General features: G+C 52.4%; 1 pseudogene; it reads right to left on the reverse strand.

Moving 5' to 3' along the window:
• The window catches only part of LOC135568458 (LIM domain only protein 7-like), a 69,565-nt pseudogene that overhangs the window by 22,652 nt on the left and 29,066 nt on the right, over nucleotides 1-17,847 (reverse strand).

Consider the following 17,847-nt stretch of genomic DNA (forward strand, 5'->3'; position numbering starts at 1 on the left):
GTAGAGAGAGAGAGAGGAGCTACAGGACAGTAGTAGAGAGAGAGGAGCTACAGGACAGTAGTAGAGAGAGAGAGGAGCTACAGGACAGTAGTAGAGAGAGAGAGAGGAGCTACAGGACAGTAGTAGAGAGAGGAGCTACAGGACAGTAGTAGAGAGAGAGGAGCTACAGGACAGTAGTAGAGAGAGAGGAGCTACAGGACAGTAGTAGAGAGAGAGGAGCTACAGGACAGCAGTAGAGAGAGGAGCTACAGGACAGTAGTAGAGAGAGGAGCTACAGGCCAGCAGGAGCTACACGACAGCAGTAGAGAGAGAGAGAGGAGCTACGACAGCAGGAGAGAGAGAGAGAGGAGCTACAGGACAGCAGTAGCGAGAGAGAGAGGAGCTACAGGACAGCAGGAGAGAGAGAGAGGAGCTACAGGACAGCAGTAGCGAGAGAGAGAGGAGCTACAGGACAGCGAGAGAGAGAGGAGCTACAGGACAGCAGTAGAGAGAGAGAGAGGAGCTACAGGACAGCAGTAGCGAGAGAGAGAGGAGCTACAGGACAGCAGTAGAGAGAGAGGAGCTACAGGACAGCAGTAGAGAGAGAGAGGAGCTACAGGACAGCAGTAGAGAGGAGCTACCGGACAGCAGTAGAGAGAGAGAGAGGAGCTACCGGACAGCAGTAGAGAGAGAGAGGAGCTACCGGACAGTAGTAGAGAGAGAGAGAGCTACAGGACAGTAGTAGAGAGAGAGAGGAGCTACAGGACAGTAGTAGAGAGAGAGAGAGAGCTACAGGACAGTAGTAGAGAGAGAGAGAGGAGCTACAGGACAGTAGTAGAGAGAGAGAGGAGCTACAGGACAGTAGTAGAGAGAGAGAGGAGCTACAGGACAGTAGTAGAGAGAGAGAGGAGCTACAGGACAGTAGTAGAGAGAGAGGAGCTACAGGACAGTAGTAGAGAGAGAGGAGCTACAGGACAGCAGTAGAGAGAGAGGAGCTACAGGACAGTAGTAGAGAGAGGAGCTACAGGCCAGCAGGAGCTACACGACAGCAGTAGAGAGAGAGAGAGAGGAGCTACAGGCCAGCAGGAGAGAGAGAGAGAGAGGAGCTACAGGACAGCAGTAGAGAGAGAGGAGCTACAGGACAGCAGGAGAGAGAGGGGCTACAGGACAGCAGTAAAGGGAGAGAGAGAGGAGCTACAGGACAGCAGTAGAGAGAGGGGCTACAGGACAGCAGTAAAGGGAGAGAGAGAGGAGCTACAGGACAGCAGTAGAGAGAGAGGGCTACAGGACAGCAGTAGAGAGGGAGAGGAGCTACAGGACAGCAGTAGAGAGAGAGAGGAGCTACAGGACAGCAGTAGAGAGAGGGCAGGACAGCAGTAGAGGAGAGAGAGGAGCTACAGGACAGTAGTAGAGGAGCTACAGGAGTAGTAGAGAGAGAGGAGCTACAGGACAGTAGTAGAGAGAGAGAGGAGCTACAGGACAGAGAGGAGCTACAGGACAGTAGAGCTACAGAGTAGTAGAGGAGGCTACAGGACAGTAGTAGAGAGAGAGAGGAGCTACAGGACAGTAGTAGAGAGGAGCTACAGGACAGTAGTAGAGAGGAGCAGGAGCTACAGGACAGTAGTAGAGAGAGAGGAGCTACAGGACAGCAGTAGAGAGAGCTACAGCTAGCAGGAGCTACAGGACAGCAGTAGAGAGAGAGAGAGGAGCTACAGGACAGCAGTAGAGAGAGAGAGGAGCTACAGGACAGCAGTAGCGAGAGAGAGAGGAGCTACAGGACAGCAGAGAGAGAGGAGCTACAGGACAGCAGTAGAGAGAGAGAGAGCTACAGGACAGCAGTAGAGAGAGGAGCTACAGGACAGCAGTAGAGAGAGAGAGAGGAGCTACAGGACACAGCAGCTACCGGACAGTAGTAGAGAGAGAGGAGCTACAGGACACAGTAGAGAGAGAGAGGAGCTACAGGACAGTAGTAGAGAGAGAGAGGAGCTACAGGACAGTAGTAGAGAGAGAGAGGAGCTACAGGACAGTAGTAGAGAGAGAGAGGAGCTACAGGACAGTAGTAGAGAGAGAGAGAGGAGCTACAGGACAGTAGTAGAGAGAGAGAGAGGAGCTACAGGACAGTAGTAGAGAGAGAGAGGAGCTACAGGACAGTAGTAGAGAGAGAGGAGCTACAGGACAGTAGTAGAGAGAGAGAGGAGCTACAGGACAGTAGTAGAGAGAGAGGAGCTACAGGACAGTAGTAGAGAGAGAGAGGAGCTACAGGACAGTAGTAGAGAGAGAGAGGAGCTACAGGACAGCAGTAGAGAGAGAGAGGAGCTACAGGACAGTAGTAGAGAGAGGAGCTACAGGCCAGCAGGAGCTACACGACAGCAGTAGAGAGGAGCTACAGGCCAGCAGGAGAGAGAGAGAGAGAGGAGCTACAGGACAGCAGTAGAGAGAGAGAGGAGCTACAGGACAGCAGGAGAGAGAGAGAGAGAGGAGCTACAGGAGAGAGAGAGAGAGAGGAGCTACAGGACAGCAGTAGAGAGAGAGGGGCTACAGGACAGTAGTAGAGAGAGGAGCTACAGGCCAGCAGGAGCTACACGACAGCAGTAGAGAGAGAGGAGCTACAGGCCAGCAGGAGGGAGAGAGAAAGAGGAGCTACAGGACAGCAGTAGAGAGAGAGGAGCTACAGGACAGCAGGAGAGGAGAGAGAGAGAGGAGCTACAGAGAGAGAGAGAGGAGCTACAGGACAGCAGTAGAGAGAGAGGGGCTACAGGACAGCAGTAAAGGGAGAGAGAGAGGAGCTACAGGACAGCAGTAGAGAGAGAGGGGCTACAGGACAGCAGTAGAGAGAGGGAGAGGAGCTACAGGACAGCAGGAGAGAGAGAGGGGCTACAGGACAGCAGTAGAGGGAGAGAGAGAGGAGCTACAGGACAGCAGTAGAGGGAGAGAGAGAGGAGCTACAGGCCAGCAGGAGAGAGAGAGAGAGAGGAGCTACAGGACAGCAGTAGAGAGAGAGGAGCTACAGGACAGCGAGAGAGAGAGGAGCTACAGGACAGCAGTAGAGAGAGAGAGGAGCTACAGGACAGCAGTAGAGAGAGAGAGGAGCTACAGGACAGCAGTAGAGAGAGAGGAGCTACAGGACAGCAGTAGAGAGAGAGAGGAGCTACAGGACAGCAGTAGAGAGAGAGAGAGGAGCTACAGGACAGCAGTAGAGAGAGAGAGAGGAGCTACAGGACAGCAGTAGAGAGAGAGAGAGGAGCTACAGGACAGCAGTAGAGAGAGAGAGGAGCTACAGGACAGCAGTAGAGAGAGAGAGAGGAGCTACCGGACAGTAGTAGAGAGAGAGAGGAGCTACAGGACAGTAGTAGAGAGAGAGGAGCTACAGGACAGTAGTAGAGAGAGAGAGGAGCTACAGGACAGTAGTAGAGAGAGAGGAGCTACAGGACAGTAGTAGAGAGAGAGGAGCTACAGGACAGTAGTAGAGAGAGAGAGGAGCTACAGGACAGTAGTAGAGAGAGAGAGGAGCTACAGGACAGTAGTAGAGAGAGAGGAGCTACAGGACAGTAGTAGAGAGAGAGAGGAGCTACAGGACAGCAGTAGAGAGAGAGAGGAGCTACAGGACAGTAGTAGAGAGAGGAGCTACAGGCCAGCAGGAGCTACACGACAGCAGTAGAGAGAGAGAGAGGAGCTACAGGCCAGCAGGAGAGAGAGAGAGAGAGGAGCTACAGGACAGCAGTAGAGAGGAGCTACAGGACAGCAGTAGAGAGGAGCTACAGGACAGCAGTAGAGAGAGGAGCTACAGGACAGCAGGAGAGAGAGAGAGAGAGGAGCTACAGGAGAGAGAGGAGAGAGAGAGGAGCTACAGGACAGCAGTAGAGAGAGGGGCTACAGGACAGCAGTAGAGGGAGAGAGAGAGGAGCTACAGGACAGCAGAGAGCTACAGGACAGCAGTAGAGAGAGGGAGAGGAGCTACAGGACAGCAGAGAGAGAGAGGGGCTACAGGACAGCAGCAGAGGGAGAGAGAGAGGAGCTACAGGACAGCAGTAGAGGGAGAGAGAGAGGAGCTACAGGACAGCAGTAGAGGGAGAGAGAGAGGAGCTACAGGACAGCAGTAGAGAGAGAGGAGCTACAGGACAGCAGTAGAGAGAGAGGGGCTACAGGACAGCAGTAGAGAGAGAGAGGGGAGCTACAGGACAGCAGGAGAGAGAGAGGGGCTACAGGACAGCAGTAGAGAGAGAGGAGCTACAGGACAGCAGTAGAGAGAGAGGGGCTACAGGACAGCAGTAGAGGGAGAGAGAGAGGAGCTACAGGACAGCAGTAGAGAGAGAGAGAGGAGCTACCGGACAGCAGTAGAGAGAGAGGAGCTACCGGACAGCAGTAGAGAGAGAGGAGCTACCGGACAGCAGTAGAGAGAGAGGAGCTACCGGACAGCAGTAGAGAGAGGGCTACGGACAGCAGTAGAGAGAGGAGCTACCGGACAGCAGTAGAGAGAGAGGAGCTACGGACAGCAGTAGAGAGAGGAGCTACCGGACAGCAGTAGAGAGAGGAGCTACCGGACAGCAGTAGAGAGAGGAGCTACCGGACAGCAGTAGAGAGAGAGGAGCTACCGGACAGCAGTAGAGAGAGAGGAGCTACCGGACAGCAGTAGAGAGAGAGGAGCTACAGGACAGTAGTAGAGAGAGAGAGGAGCTACAGGACAGCAGGAGAGAGAGGAGCTACAGGCCAGTAGTAGATGGTATTTCCAGCCACACCTGACCGAGGAACAGTAAGGTTATAGATCTCCTGATTACAGATATCCAGAGGGGTTCTGACTAGGTCTCTGTTGCAGGGTAAGTCACACCTCTCACAGGTCTGTTTAAACATTCATGAATATCTCCCTGTACTGTAGGTAATGGACATCGAAGGAACAACCATTATGTCCTCACTAATGACCCAGCCACAGTCAATTCAACCGTTTCTAGCACCAAGACACCTTTAGACTAAAACATATCCCCCCCCCAAAAAGATAAATATGAATCTGTTTGTTCAAACTTCTATTCATCCATTACTTACTGTTGTTGCTACATTTCTGTTGACATCTTACCTACTAAACTCTTATTGGATTACAACTACATTTCTGTTGACATCTTACCTACTAAGCTCTCATTGGATTACAACTACATTTCTGTTGACATCTTACCTACTAAGCTCTTATTGGATTACAACTACATTTCTGTTGACATCTTACCTACTAAGCTCTTATTGGATTACAACTACATTTCTTTTGACATCTTACCTACTTTGGTAAGCTCTTATTGGATTACAACTACATTTCTGTTGACATCTTACCTACTAAACTCTTATTGGATTACAACCAATGCTAACAACAACACTGTACACAGGACATACGTGTCCCCATCCATCCCTGAAGGAGGACTCTCACCTGGTTGGATGCCTCCGACTCTTGCTCCTGTCGAGTCCCAGTGAGTGTTGAAACCAAAGTGTGGTCGACTGTTAATCTTCAAGGTGAGACTCACTCTGTCACTGTGACGTACCTGAGGAGGAGACACAAGGTGAAGGTGACACCTGGAGATTCGATGTGCCACGAAACCAGACCCCCCCCCACACACACACAGGTTCAACCCTGCACCCCCCCCCCACACACACACACACACACACAGGTTCAACCCTGCACACACACACAGGTTCAACCCTGCCCCCCCCCACACACACACACAGGTTCAACCCTGCCCCCCCCACACACACACACACACAGGTTCAACCTTGCACACACACGGGCAGGTTCAACCCTGTTCCACCTCCCACCTGGTTTAAATGGTGTCTCTAGAGACAAAACCTCATCACACAATGCCTAGGTTTACCTCCATTGTGTTCACATCCTTGAACATCCTTGTCTGTATATTATGCCTTGAATCTATTCTTCAGCTCCCAGAAACCTGCTCCTTTTACTATGTTCCGAACACACTAGACGACCAGTTCTTATAGCCTTTAGCCATACCCTTACCCTACTCCTCCTCTAGTGATGTAGAGGTTAACCCAGGCCTTACAGCCCCTAGCTCCACTCCCATTCCCCAGGTGCTCTCATCTGTTAACTTCTGTAACCGTAAAAGCCTTTGGTTCATGTTAACATCAGAAGCCTCCTCCCTAAATTTGTTTTATTCCCTGCTTCAGCACACTCTGCCCACCCTGATGTCCTAGCCGTGTCAATCCTGGCTTAGGAAGACAAAAACCCTGAAATTTCCATCCCTAACTATAACAACATTTTCCAACAAGATAGAACTGCCAAAGGGGGCGGAGTTGCAATCTACTGCAGATCTAGCCTAGAGTTCCGTCATGCTATCCAGGTCTGTGCCCAAACAATTCAAGCTTCTACTTTTAAAAACGCCACCTTTTCAGAAAAAAAGTCTCACCGTTGCTGCTTGCTATATAGACCACCTTCTGCCCCCAGCTGTGCTCTGGACACCATATGTGAATTGATTTCCCCTCATCTATCTTCAGAGCTCGTACTGTTAGGTGACCTAAACTGGGACAATCTGAACGTCCTGCAATCTAAACTAGATACTCTCAATCTTACACAAATTATCAATTACCCTACAAGGTGCAACTCCAAATCCGTAAACACGGGCACCCTCATAGATATCCTGACCAACCTGCTCTCTAAATATACCTCTACTGTCTTCAACCAGGGATCTCAGTGACCACTGCCTCATTGCCTGCATCCCGTAATGAGTCTGCAGTCAAGCGACCTCCACTCATCACTGTCAAACACTCTGAAACACTTCTGAGAGCAGGTTTTTCTAATCGACCTGGCCCGGGTCTCCTGTAAGGATATTGACCTCAACCCGTCAGTAGAGGATACCTGGTTATTCTTTAAAAAGACTTCTCACCAACTTAAATAAGCATGCCCCGTTCAAAAAATGTAAAACTAGGAACAGATATAGCCCTTGGTTCACTCCAGACCTGACTGCCCTCGACCAGCACAAAAACATCCTGTGGCTTACTGCATTAGCATCGAATAGCCCCCGCGAGATGCAACTTTTCAGGGAAGTTAGGAACCAAATATACACAGGCAGTTAGGAAAGCAAAGGCTAGCCTTTTAACAGAAATTAGCATCCTGTAGCACAAACTCTGAAAAAGTTCAGGGGAACCTAAAGTCCATGCAGCTGCCCACTGCACTGAGAAACCGTTATACACAGGCAGTTAGAAAAGCCAAGGCTAGCTTTTTCAAGCAGAAATTTGCTTCCTGCAACACTAACTCTAAAAAGTTCTGGGACACTGTAAAGTCCATGGAGAATAAGAACACCTCCTCCCAGCTGCCCACTGCACTGAGTCTAGGAAACACCGTCACCGCCGATAACACTACGATAGACAATTTCAATAAACATTTTTCTACGGCTGCTTTCCACCTGGCTACCCCTATACCGGTCAACAGCTCTGCATCCCCCACAGCAACTAGCCCAAGCCTCCCCCATTTCCCCTTCACCCAAAAAAGCGGATGTTCTGAAAGAGCTGCAAAATCTGGACCCCTTACAAATCAGCCGGGCTAGACAATCTAGACCCTCTCTTTTTAAAATTATCCGCCGCAATTGTTGCAACCCCCTATTACTAGCCTGTTCAACCTCTTTCATATCATCTGAGATCCCCAAAGACTGGAAACCTCCCGCGGTCATCCCCCTCTTCAAAGGGGGAAGACACTCAAGACCCAAACTGATACAGACCTATATCTATCCTACCCTGCCTCTCGGAAGGTCTTCGAAAGCCAAGTCAACAGATTACCAACCATTTCGAATCTCACCGTACCTTCCCCGCTATGCAATCTGGTTTCAGAGCTGGTCACGGGTGCACCTCAGCCACGCTCAAGGTCCTAAATGATATCATAACCGCCATCGATAAGAGAACTGTGCAGCCGTATTCCTTGACCTGGCCAAGGCTTTCCGACTGTCAATTACCACATTCTTATTGGCAGACAACAGCCTTGGTTTCTCAAATGACTGCCTCACCAACTACTTCTCTGATAGAGTTCAGTGTGTAAAATCGGAGAGTCCGTTGTCCGGACCACTGGCAGTCTGTATGGGGGTGCCTCAGGGTTCAATTATCGGGCCGACTATTTTCTCTGTATATATCAATGATGTCGCTCTTGCTGCTGGTGATTCTCTGATCCACCTTGACGCAGACGACACCATTCTGTATACCTCTGGCCCTTCGTTGGACACTGTTAAATAACCTCCAGACGAGCTTCAATGCCATACAACTCTCCTTCCGTGGCCTCCAACTGCTCTTAAATGCAAGTAAAACTAAACGCATGCTCTTCAACCGATCACTGCCCGCCCGTCTAGCATCACTACTCTGGACCGTTCGGACTTAGAATATGTCTACAAATATATGTCTACCAAATACCAACTACAAATACCTAGATGTCTGGTTAGACTAAACTCTCCTTCCAGATTCACATTAAACATCTTACACATCTCCAATCCAAAATTAAATCTAGAATTGGCTTCCTATTTCGCAACAAAGCATCCTACACTCATGCTGCCAAACATACCCTCTGACCATCCTACCGACTGACCATCCTACCGATCCTCGACTTCGGTGATGTCATCTATAAAATAGCCTCCAACACTCTACTCAGCAAACTGGATGCAGTCTTTCACAATGTCATCCGTTTTGTCACCAAAGCCCCATATACTACACACCACTGCGACCTGTACGCTCTCGTTGGCAGGCCCTCGCTACATATTTGTCACCAAACCCACTGGCTCCAGGTCATCTATAAGTCTATGCTAGGTAAAGCCCCGCCTTATCTCAGCTCATTGGTCACCATAGCACGCGCTCCAGCAGGTATATCTCACTGGTCACCTCCAAAGCCAATTCCTCCTTTGGCCGCCTTTCCTTCCAGTTCTCTGCTGCCAATGACTGGAACGAACTGCAAAAAATCACTGCAGCTGGAGACTCATATCTCCCTCACTAACTTTAAGCATCAGCTGTCAGAGCAGCTCACCTCTACACAGCTAATCTGTAAATAGCCCAACCAACTACCTCATCCCCAAATTTGTATTATGCTCCTTTGCACCCCAGTATCTCTACTTGCACATATATCTTCTGCAACATCTACCACTCCAGTGTAATTGCTATATTGTAATTTTTTCACCACAGTGGCCTCTTTGCCTTCCCTCCCTTGTCCTACCTCATGTGCAAACACTGACTTTCCTATTGTGTTATTGACTACGTTTGTTTATTCAATGTGTTACTCTGTATCGCACTGCTTTTCTTTATCTTGACCAGGTCGCAGTTGTAAATGAGAACTTGTTCTCAACTGGCCCTACCTGGGTTAAATAAAAGGTGAAATAAAAAGTTGGGTAAAACTCTGGCCCTAATTATGACAGGACGTGCTCAGAGAGAGACGGGCAGGTACAGATGATGTGTTACACAGGTAACAGACTGTTGAGCTCACCTGGACAGAGCCATTCTGTCTGACTGAGACAGGGAGGCTGGGCAGGAGAGAAGGGGGTAAGGGTTTGGGGTGGGTGGCAGGTCCAGGAACCCCTCTGGTCTTCAGGATGGAGGGCTGGGTCTGACTCCCACCGTCCTCTACTTCCTGGTTCACACTGCTCTGATTGGCTGTGGCCCAGGGCTGAGCCCTGACAGCGACCTCTGAGATAGTGACCATTTTCTGGGGGCGGGTGGGAGCAGTCTTCAACTGTAGGTAGAAGACAGGGCAGAGTTTTACAGGGTCAGTCATAGTAGTACGATAGGTGTTGTTGTATAGGGTCAGCCATAGTAGTATGACAGGTGTTGTTTTACAGGGTCAGTCATAGTAATATGATAGGTGTTGTTTTACAGGGTCAGTCATAGTAGTATGACAGGTGTTGTTGTACAGGGTCGGCCATAGTAGTATGATAGGTGTTGTTGTACAGGGTCAGTCATAGTAGTATGATAGGTGTTGTTTTACAGGGTCAGTCATAGTAGTATGATAGGTGTTGTTCTACAGGGTCAGTCATAGTAGTATGATACAGGGTCAGTCATAGTAGTATGATAGGTGTTGTTCTACAGGGTCAGTCATAGTAGTATGATAGGTGTTGTTCTACAGGGTCAGTCATAGTAGTGTGATAGGTGTTGTTCTACAGGGTCAGTCATAGTAGTATGATAGGTGTTGTTTTACAGGGTCAATCATAGTAGTATGATAGGTGTTGTTTTACAGGGTCAGTCATAGTAGTATGATAGGTGTTGTTTTACAGGGTCAGTCATAGTAGTATGATAGGTGCAGTGTAATGTGTTGTGTCCCTGGAGAAAATTAGGATGAAGTGCTTTGCTCAAGGGCACATTGACAGGTTTTTCACCTGGTCTGCTCGGGTATTGACACCAGCGACCTTTCGGTTACCGGCCCAACGCTCTAACCGCTAGGCTACCTGCCGCTGGCCCAACGCTCTAACCGCTAGGCTACCTGACACTGGCCCAACGCTCTAATCACTAGGCTACCTGCGGCCCTATATAGGGAACAGGGTGCAGGCCCAACGCTCTAACCACTAGGCTACCTGCGACCCTATATAGGGAACAGGGTGCTGGCCCAACGCTCTAACCACTAGGCTACCTGCGACCCTATATAGGGAACAGGGTGCAGGCCCAACGCTCTAACCACTAGGCTACCTGCCGCTGGCCCAACGCTCTAACCGCTAGCCTACCTGCCGCTGGCCCAACGCTCTAACCACTAGGCTACCTGCCGCCCTATATAGGGAACAGGGTGCTGGCCCAACGCTCTAACCACTAGGCTACCTGCCGCCCCCTCTAACCACTAGGCTACCTGCCGCCCCTCTAACCACTGGGCTACCTGCCGCCCCCTCTAACCACTAGGCTACCTGCCGCCCCCTCTAACCACTAGGCTACCTGCCGCCCCCTCTAACCACTAGGCTACCTGCCGCCCCCTCTAACCACTAGGCTACCTGCCGCCCCCTCTAACCACTAGGCTACCTGCCGCCCCTCTAACCACTAGGCTACCTGCCGCCCCCTCTAACCACTAGGCTACCTGCCGCCCCCTCTAACCACAGGCTACCTGTCGCCCCCTCTAACCACTAGGCTACCTGCGACCCTATATAGGGGAATATGGTGCTGGCCCAACGCTCTAACCACTAGGCTACCTGCCGCCCCCTCTAACCACTAGGCTACCTGCCGCCCCCTCTAACCACTAGGCTACCTGCGACCCTAGGGAATATGGTGCTGGCCCAACGCTCTAACCACTAGGCTACCTGCCGCCCCCTCTAACCACTAGGCTACCTGTGGCCCCCTCTAACCACTGGGCTACCTGCCGCCCCTCTAACCACTAGGCTACCTGTGCCCCCTCTAACCACTAGGCTACCTGTCGCCCCCTCTAACCACTAGGCTACCTGCCGCCCCCTCTAACCACTAGGCTACCTGGCCCCCTCTAACCACTAGGCTACCTGTCGCCCCCTCTAACCACTAGGCTACCTGCGACCCTATATAGGGAATATGGTGCTGGCCCAACGCTCTAACCACTAGGCTACCTGCCGCCCCCTCTAACCACTAGGCTACCTGCCGCCCCTCTAACCACTAGGCTACCTGCCGCCCCCTCTAACCACTAGGCTACCTGCCGCCCCCTCTAACCACTAGGCTACCTGCCGCCCCCTCTAACCACTAGGCTACCTGCCGCCCCCTCTAACCACTAGGCTACCTGCCGCCCCCTCTAACCACTAGGCTACCTGCCGCCCCCTCTAACCACTAGGCTACCTGCCGCCCCCTCTAACCACTAGGCTACCTGCCGCCCCCTCTAACCACTAGGCTACCTGACGCCCTATATAGGGAATAGGCTGCCATTGGGCCTCAGGCTGGGCAGTGAGTCAGCCAGCAGTCTGTTATACTACTGCATTATTCATAGGAGATGGAAGAGGATCAGGAAGCACACGGTAACAAGACCACACACACCTCTCCCTCTACATACTACCAAGGAGAACTACAAGAACACACACACACACACCTCCTTCCACTTACTACCAAGGAGGACTACAAGTACCAAGACCACCCAAACACTACCAGGGAGAACTACAAGTACAAAGACCACAAACACCTCTCCCTCCACTTACTACCAAGGAGAACTACAAGTACCAAGCACACATTGAAGGGAGGCAGTAGTATTTAGATACAGACAGTGAACACGGGAGCATCCAATCACAAGAGACGTAGTGTACAACTGTTGCACAACCTGCAGAAGAACTGAATAATACTGAAACACACTGTACAAATGAAGAGGGCATTAGTCACAGAGACAGAGGGAGGGGGGACAGAGGGAGGGCATTAGTCACAGAGACAGAGGGAGGGGGGACAGAGGGAGGGGCATTAGTCACAGAGACAGAGGGAGGGGGGACAGAGGGAGGGGGACAGAGGTACTGAAACACACTGTACAAATGAAGGGGCATTAGTCACACAGACAGAGGGAGGGGGCATTAGTCACACAGAGACAGAGGGAGGGGGCATTAGTCACAGAGAGACAGAGGGAGGGGGGACAGGGTACTGAAACACACTGTACAAATGAAGGGGGCATTAGTCACAGAGACAGAGGAGGGGGACAGAGGGAGGGGGGACAGAGGAGGGGGCAGAGGAGGGGACAGAGGTACTGAAACACACTGTACAAATGAAGGGGCATTAGTCACAGAGACAGAGGGAGGGGGGACAGAGGGAGGGGACAGAGGGAAGGGGACAGAGGTACTGAAACACTGTACAAATGAAGGGGCATTAGTCACAGAGACAGAGGGAGGGGGATAGAGGAGGGGGGACAGAGGTACTGAAACACACTGTACAAATGAAGGGGGCATTAGTCACAGAGACAGAGGGAGGGCATTAGTCCAGAGACAGAGGGAGGGGATAGAGGGAGGGGGCATTAGTCACAGAGACAGAGGAGGGGGGACAGAGGTACTGAAACACACTGTACAAATGAAGGGGCATTAGTCACAGAGACAGGGAGGGGGCATTAGTCACAGAGAGACAGAGGATGGGGGACAGAGGGAGGGGGGACAGAGGTACTGAAACACACTGTACAAATGAAGGGGCATTAGTCACAGAGACAGAGGGAGGGGGCATTAGTCACAGAGACAGAGGGAGGGGGGACTAGGGCTGAAACACACTGTACAAATGAAGGGGCATTAGTCACAGAGACAGAGGGAGGGGGGGACAGAGGTACTGAAACACACTGTACAAATGAAGGGGCATTAGTCACAGAGACAGAGGGAGGGGCATTAGTCACAGAGAGACAGAGGGAGGGGGGACAGAGGTACTGAAACACACTGTACAAATGAAGGGGGCATTAGTCACAGAGACAGAGGGGGGGGGGACAGAGGTACTGAAACACACTGTACAAATAGGGGCATTAGTCACAGAGACAGAGGGAGGGGGGCATTAGTCACAGAGAGACAGAGGAGGGGGACAGAGGGAGGGGGGGACAGAGGTACTGAAACACACTGTACAAATGAAGGGGCATTAGTCACAGAGACAGAGGGAGGGGGGGACAGAGGTACTGAAACACACTGTACAAATGAAGGGCATTAGTCACAGAGACAGAGGGAGGGGGCATTAGTCACAGAGAGACAGAGAGGGAGGGGGACAGAGGGAGGGGGACAGAGGTACTGAAACACACTGTACAAATGAAGGGGGCATTAGTCACAAGACAGAGGGAGGGGGGACAGAGCGAGGGGGGACAGAGGGAGGGGGGCATTAGTCACACAGAGACAGAGGGAGGGAGGGACAGAGGGAGGGGGGACAGAGGTACTGAAACACACTGTACAAATGAAGGGGCATTAGTCACAGAGACAGAGGAGGGGGGATTAGTCACAGAGAGACAGAGGGAGAGGGGGACAACACACACTGTACAAATGAAGGGGGCATTAGTCACACAGACACAGAGGAGGGGGACAGAGGGAGGGCATTAGTCACAGAGACAGAGGGAGGGGGGACAGAGGTACTGAAACACACTGTACAAATGAAGGGGGCATTAGTCACACAGACACAGAGGGAGGGGGACAGAGGTACTGAAACACACTGTACAAATGAAGGGGGCATTAGTCACACAGACAGAGGGAGGGAGGGACAGAGGGAGGGGGGGACAGAGGTACTGAAACACACTGTACAAATGAAGGGGGCATTAGTCACAGAGACAGAGGGAGGGGGCATTAGTCACAGAGAGACAGAGGGAGGGGGGACAGAGGTACTGAAACACACTGTGCAAATGAAGGGGGCATTAGTCACAGAGACAGAGGGAGGGGGGACAGAGGTACTGAAACACACTGCAAATGAAGGGGGCATTAGTCACACAGAGACAGAGGGAGGGGGCATTAGTCACACAGAGACAGAGGGAGGGGGACAGAGGTACTGAAACACACTGTGCAAATGAAGGGGGCATTAGTCACACAGACACAGAGGGAGGGGGGACAGAGAGGGGGGGGACAGAGGGAGGGGGCATTAGTCACAGAGACAGAGGGAGGGGGCATTAGTCACAGAGAGACAGAGGGAGGGGGGACAGAGGTACTGAAACACACTGTACAAATGAAGGGGGCATTAGTCACACAGACACAGAGGGAGGGGCATTAGTCACACAGAGACAGAGGGAGGGGGATAGAGGGAGGGGGGGGACAGAGGGAGGGGGCATTAGTCACACAGAGACAGAGGGAGGGGGGGACAGAGGGGGGGGCATTAGTCACACAGAGACAGAGGGAGGGGGCATTAGTCACACAGAGACAGAGGGAGGGGGGACAGAGGTACTGAAACACACTGTACAAATGAAGGGGCATTAGTCACACAGACACAGAGGGAGGGGGGACAGAGGTACTGAAACACACTGTACAAATGAAGGGGGCATTAGTCACACAGACAGAGGGGGGGGCATTAGTCACACAGAGACAGAGGGAGGGGGACAGAGGGAGGGGGACAGAGGGAGGGGGGACAGAGGTACTGAAACACACTGTACAAATGAAGGGGGCATTAGTCACACAGAGACAGAGGGAGGGGGGAAGAGGGAGGGGGGACAGAGGACTGAAACACACTGTGGAAGGGGGTCACACAGAGACAGAAAGAGGGAGGACAGGGGGAGGGGGGGGGGGGGCAGAGGCATTCCTCACATTGTAGAGCCTGGGTAGCGAGGACACTCTGGAGGACTTGGCTCCAAACGGTCGGGGGGTGAAGCCGGCAGAGAGGCAGGACGAAGAGCCCTCAGACCGGCGGTATCCCCTGGGGAGAGAGGCAGATGCCCCTCCCCTTCCTCTTCCTCCCGGAGCCCTGGAGCTGTACCTGTAGAGGGGAAGCTCCTGCTGCTGGGGAGCTGAGACATGACCCGGGGCTCCCACCGAGGTCAGGGACTCTACAGTAGAGAGGAGGGCGTGGTCTGGGATGTCCATGGAGGCACAGGGGCCGGTTCCGCTGGTTAGGTTAGAGCCGGTACCGCTGGTTAGGTTAGAGCCGGTACCGCTGGTTAGGTTAGAGCCGGTTCCGCTGGTTAGGTTAGAGCCGGTACCGTTCACCGGGTCAGAGGTAGTTAGAGAAGAACTGGTACCAATAGTAAGACTGGAGCTAGATCCAGGGAGGGTCGTCGGGATCCCGTTTGAGAGCAAGGAGACGTTGTGGTCTCGTCCAGTGGAGATGAAGAGAGCTGGGCTAGAGATGGTCTGGGTCTGGGAGGAGATGGGAGAGGCAGAGTTGGGGAAAGTGACCAATCCTCCAGCTCCGTCTGGCTCTACCGGTGTGTGACTCCTCCCCCCTAGGACGAGGGGCTCTGATTGGGGCACGGCTCCGGGTCCCTGGAGGGTTACGCTGGGGGCGGTGAAGGGTTCCGACGCTACGGGGCTATAGGGTGACTCCACGGAGGAGCTGAGGGCCAGCGGAGCTCTGGTGTGGGGTCGTAGCACCAGGGAACCCTCCTTGACCGAGGTGGGGGCTCTGAGCTGGAACCCTCCTTGAACGAGCTGGACGGAGAGACCTTGTGGCCATTGCTGCATAGGGACTCCTCATCCTCTTCCCTGTGATACCAGATGAAGAGAGGAAACATATGAATAGTGATGATCATGTCACAGCAGAATGGGTGGGCATCCACACACACACCCACACACACATCCACACACACATCCACACACACCCACATCCACACATCCACATCCACACATCCACCCACATCCACATCCACACACCCACACACACCTACATCCACACACACATCCACATACACATCCACATACACATCCACATACACCCACACACACACACACCCACACAACTATAAAGTGATTTAACATTTACATTTAAGTCATTTAGCAGACGCTCTTATCCAGAGCGACTTACAAATTGGTGCGTTCACCTTATGACATCCAGTGGAACTGCCACTTTACAATAGTGCATCTAAATCTTTTAGGGGGGGGGGTGAGAAGGATTACTTTATCCTATCCTAGGTATTCCTTAAAGAGGTGGGGTTTCAGGTGTCTCCGGAAGGTGGTGATTGACTCCGCTGTCCTGGCGTCGTGAGGGAGTTTGTTCCACCATTGGGGGGCCAGAGCAGCGAACAGTTTTGACTGGGCTGAGCGGGAACTGTACTTCCTCAGTGGTAGGGAGGCGAGCAGGCCAGAGGTGGATGAACGCAGTGCCCTTGTTTGGGTGTAGGGCCTGATCAGAGCCTGGAGGTACTGAGGTGCCGTTCCCCTCACAGCTCCGTAGGCAAGCACCATGGTCTTGTAGCGGATGCGAGCTTCAACTGGAAGCCAGTGGAGAGAGCGGAGGAGCGGGGTGACGTGAGAGAACTTGGGAAGGTTGAACACCAGACGGGCTGCGGCGTTCTGGATGAGTTGTAGGGGTTTAATGGCACAGGCAGGGAGCCCAGCCAACAGCGAGTTGCAGTAATCCAGACGGGAGATGACAAGTGCCTGGATTAGGACCTGCGCCGCTTCCTGTGTGAGGCAGGGTCGTACTCTGCGGATGTTGTAGAGCATGAACCTACAGGAACGGGCCACCGCCTTGATGTTATTTGAGAACAACAGGGTGTTGTCCAGGATCACGCCAAGGTTCTTAGCGCTCTGGGAGGAGGACACAATGGAGTTGTCAACCGTGATGGCGAGATCATGGAACGGGCAGTCCTTCCCCGGGAGGAAGAGCAGCTCCGTCTTGCCGAGGTTCAGCTTGAGGTGGTGATCCGTCATCCACACTGATATGTCTGCCAGACATGCAGAGATGCGATTCGCCACCTGGTCGTCAGAAGGGGGAAAGGAGAAGATTCATTGTGTGTCGTCTGCATAGCAATGATAGGAGAGACCATGTGAGGTTATGACAGAGCCAAGTGACTTGGTGTATAGCGAGAATAGGAGAGGGCCTAGAACAGAGCCCTGGGGGACGCCAGTGGTGAGAGCGCGTGGTGAGGAGACAGATTCTCGCCACGCCACCTGGTAGGAGCGACCTGTCAGGTAGGACGCAATCCAAGCGTGGGCCGGGCCGCGCCGGAGATGCCCAACTCGGAGAGGGTGGAGAGGAGGATCTGATGGTTCACAGTATCGAAGGCAGCCGATAGGTCTAGAAGGATGAGAGCAGAGGAGAGAGAGTTAGCTTTAGCAGTGCGGAGCGCCTCCGTGATACAGAGAAGAGCAGTCTCAGTTGAATGACTAGTCTTGAAACCTGACTGATTTGGATCAAGAAGGTCATTCTGAGAGAGATAGCGGGAGAGCTGGCCAAGGACGGCACGTTCAAGAGTTTTGGAGAGAAAAGAAAGAAGGGATACTGGTCTGTAGTTGTTGACATCGGAGGGATCGAGTGTAGGTTTTTTCAGAAGGGGTGCAACTCTCGCTCTCTTGAAGACGGAAGGGACGTAGCCAGCGGTCAGGGATGAGTTGATGAGCGAGGTGAGGCAAG

Source organism: Oncorhynchus nerka, unplaced genomic scaffold (assembly GCF_034236695.1).
Source record: "Oncorhynchus nerka isolate Pitt River unplaced genomic scaffold, Oner_Uvic_2.0 unplaced_scaffold_1575, whole genome shotgun sequence".
Lineage (NCBI taxonomy): Eukaryota > Metazoa > Chordata > Actinopteri > Salmoniformes > Salmonidae > Oncorhynchus > Oncorhynchus nerka.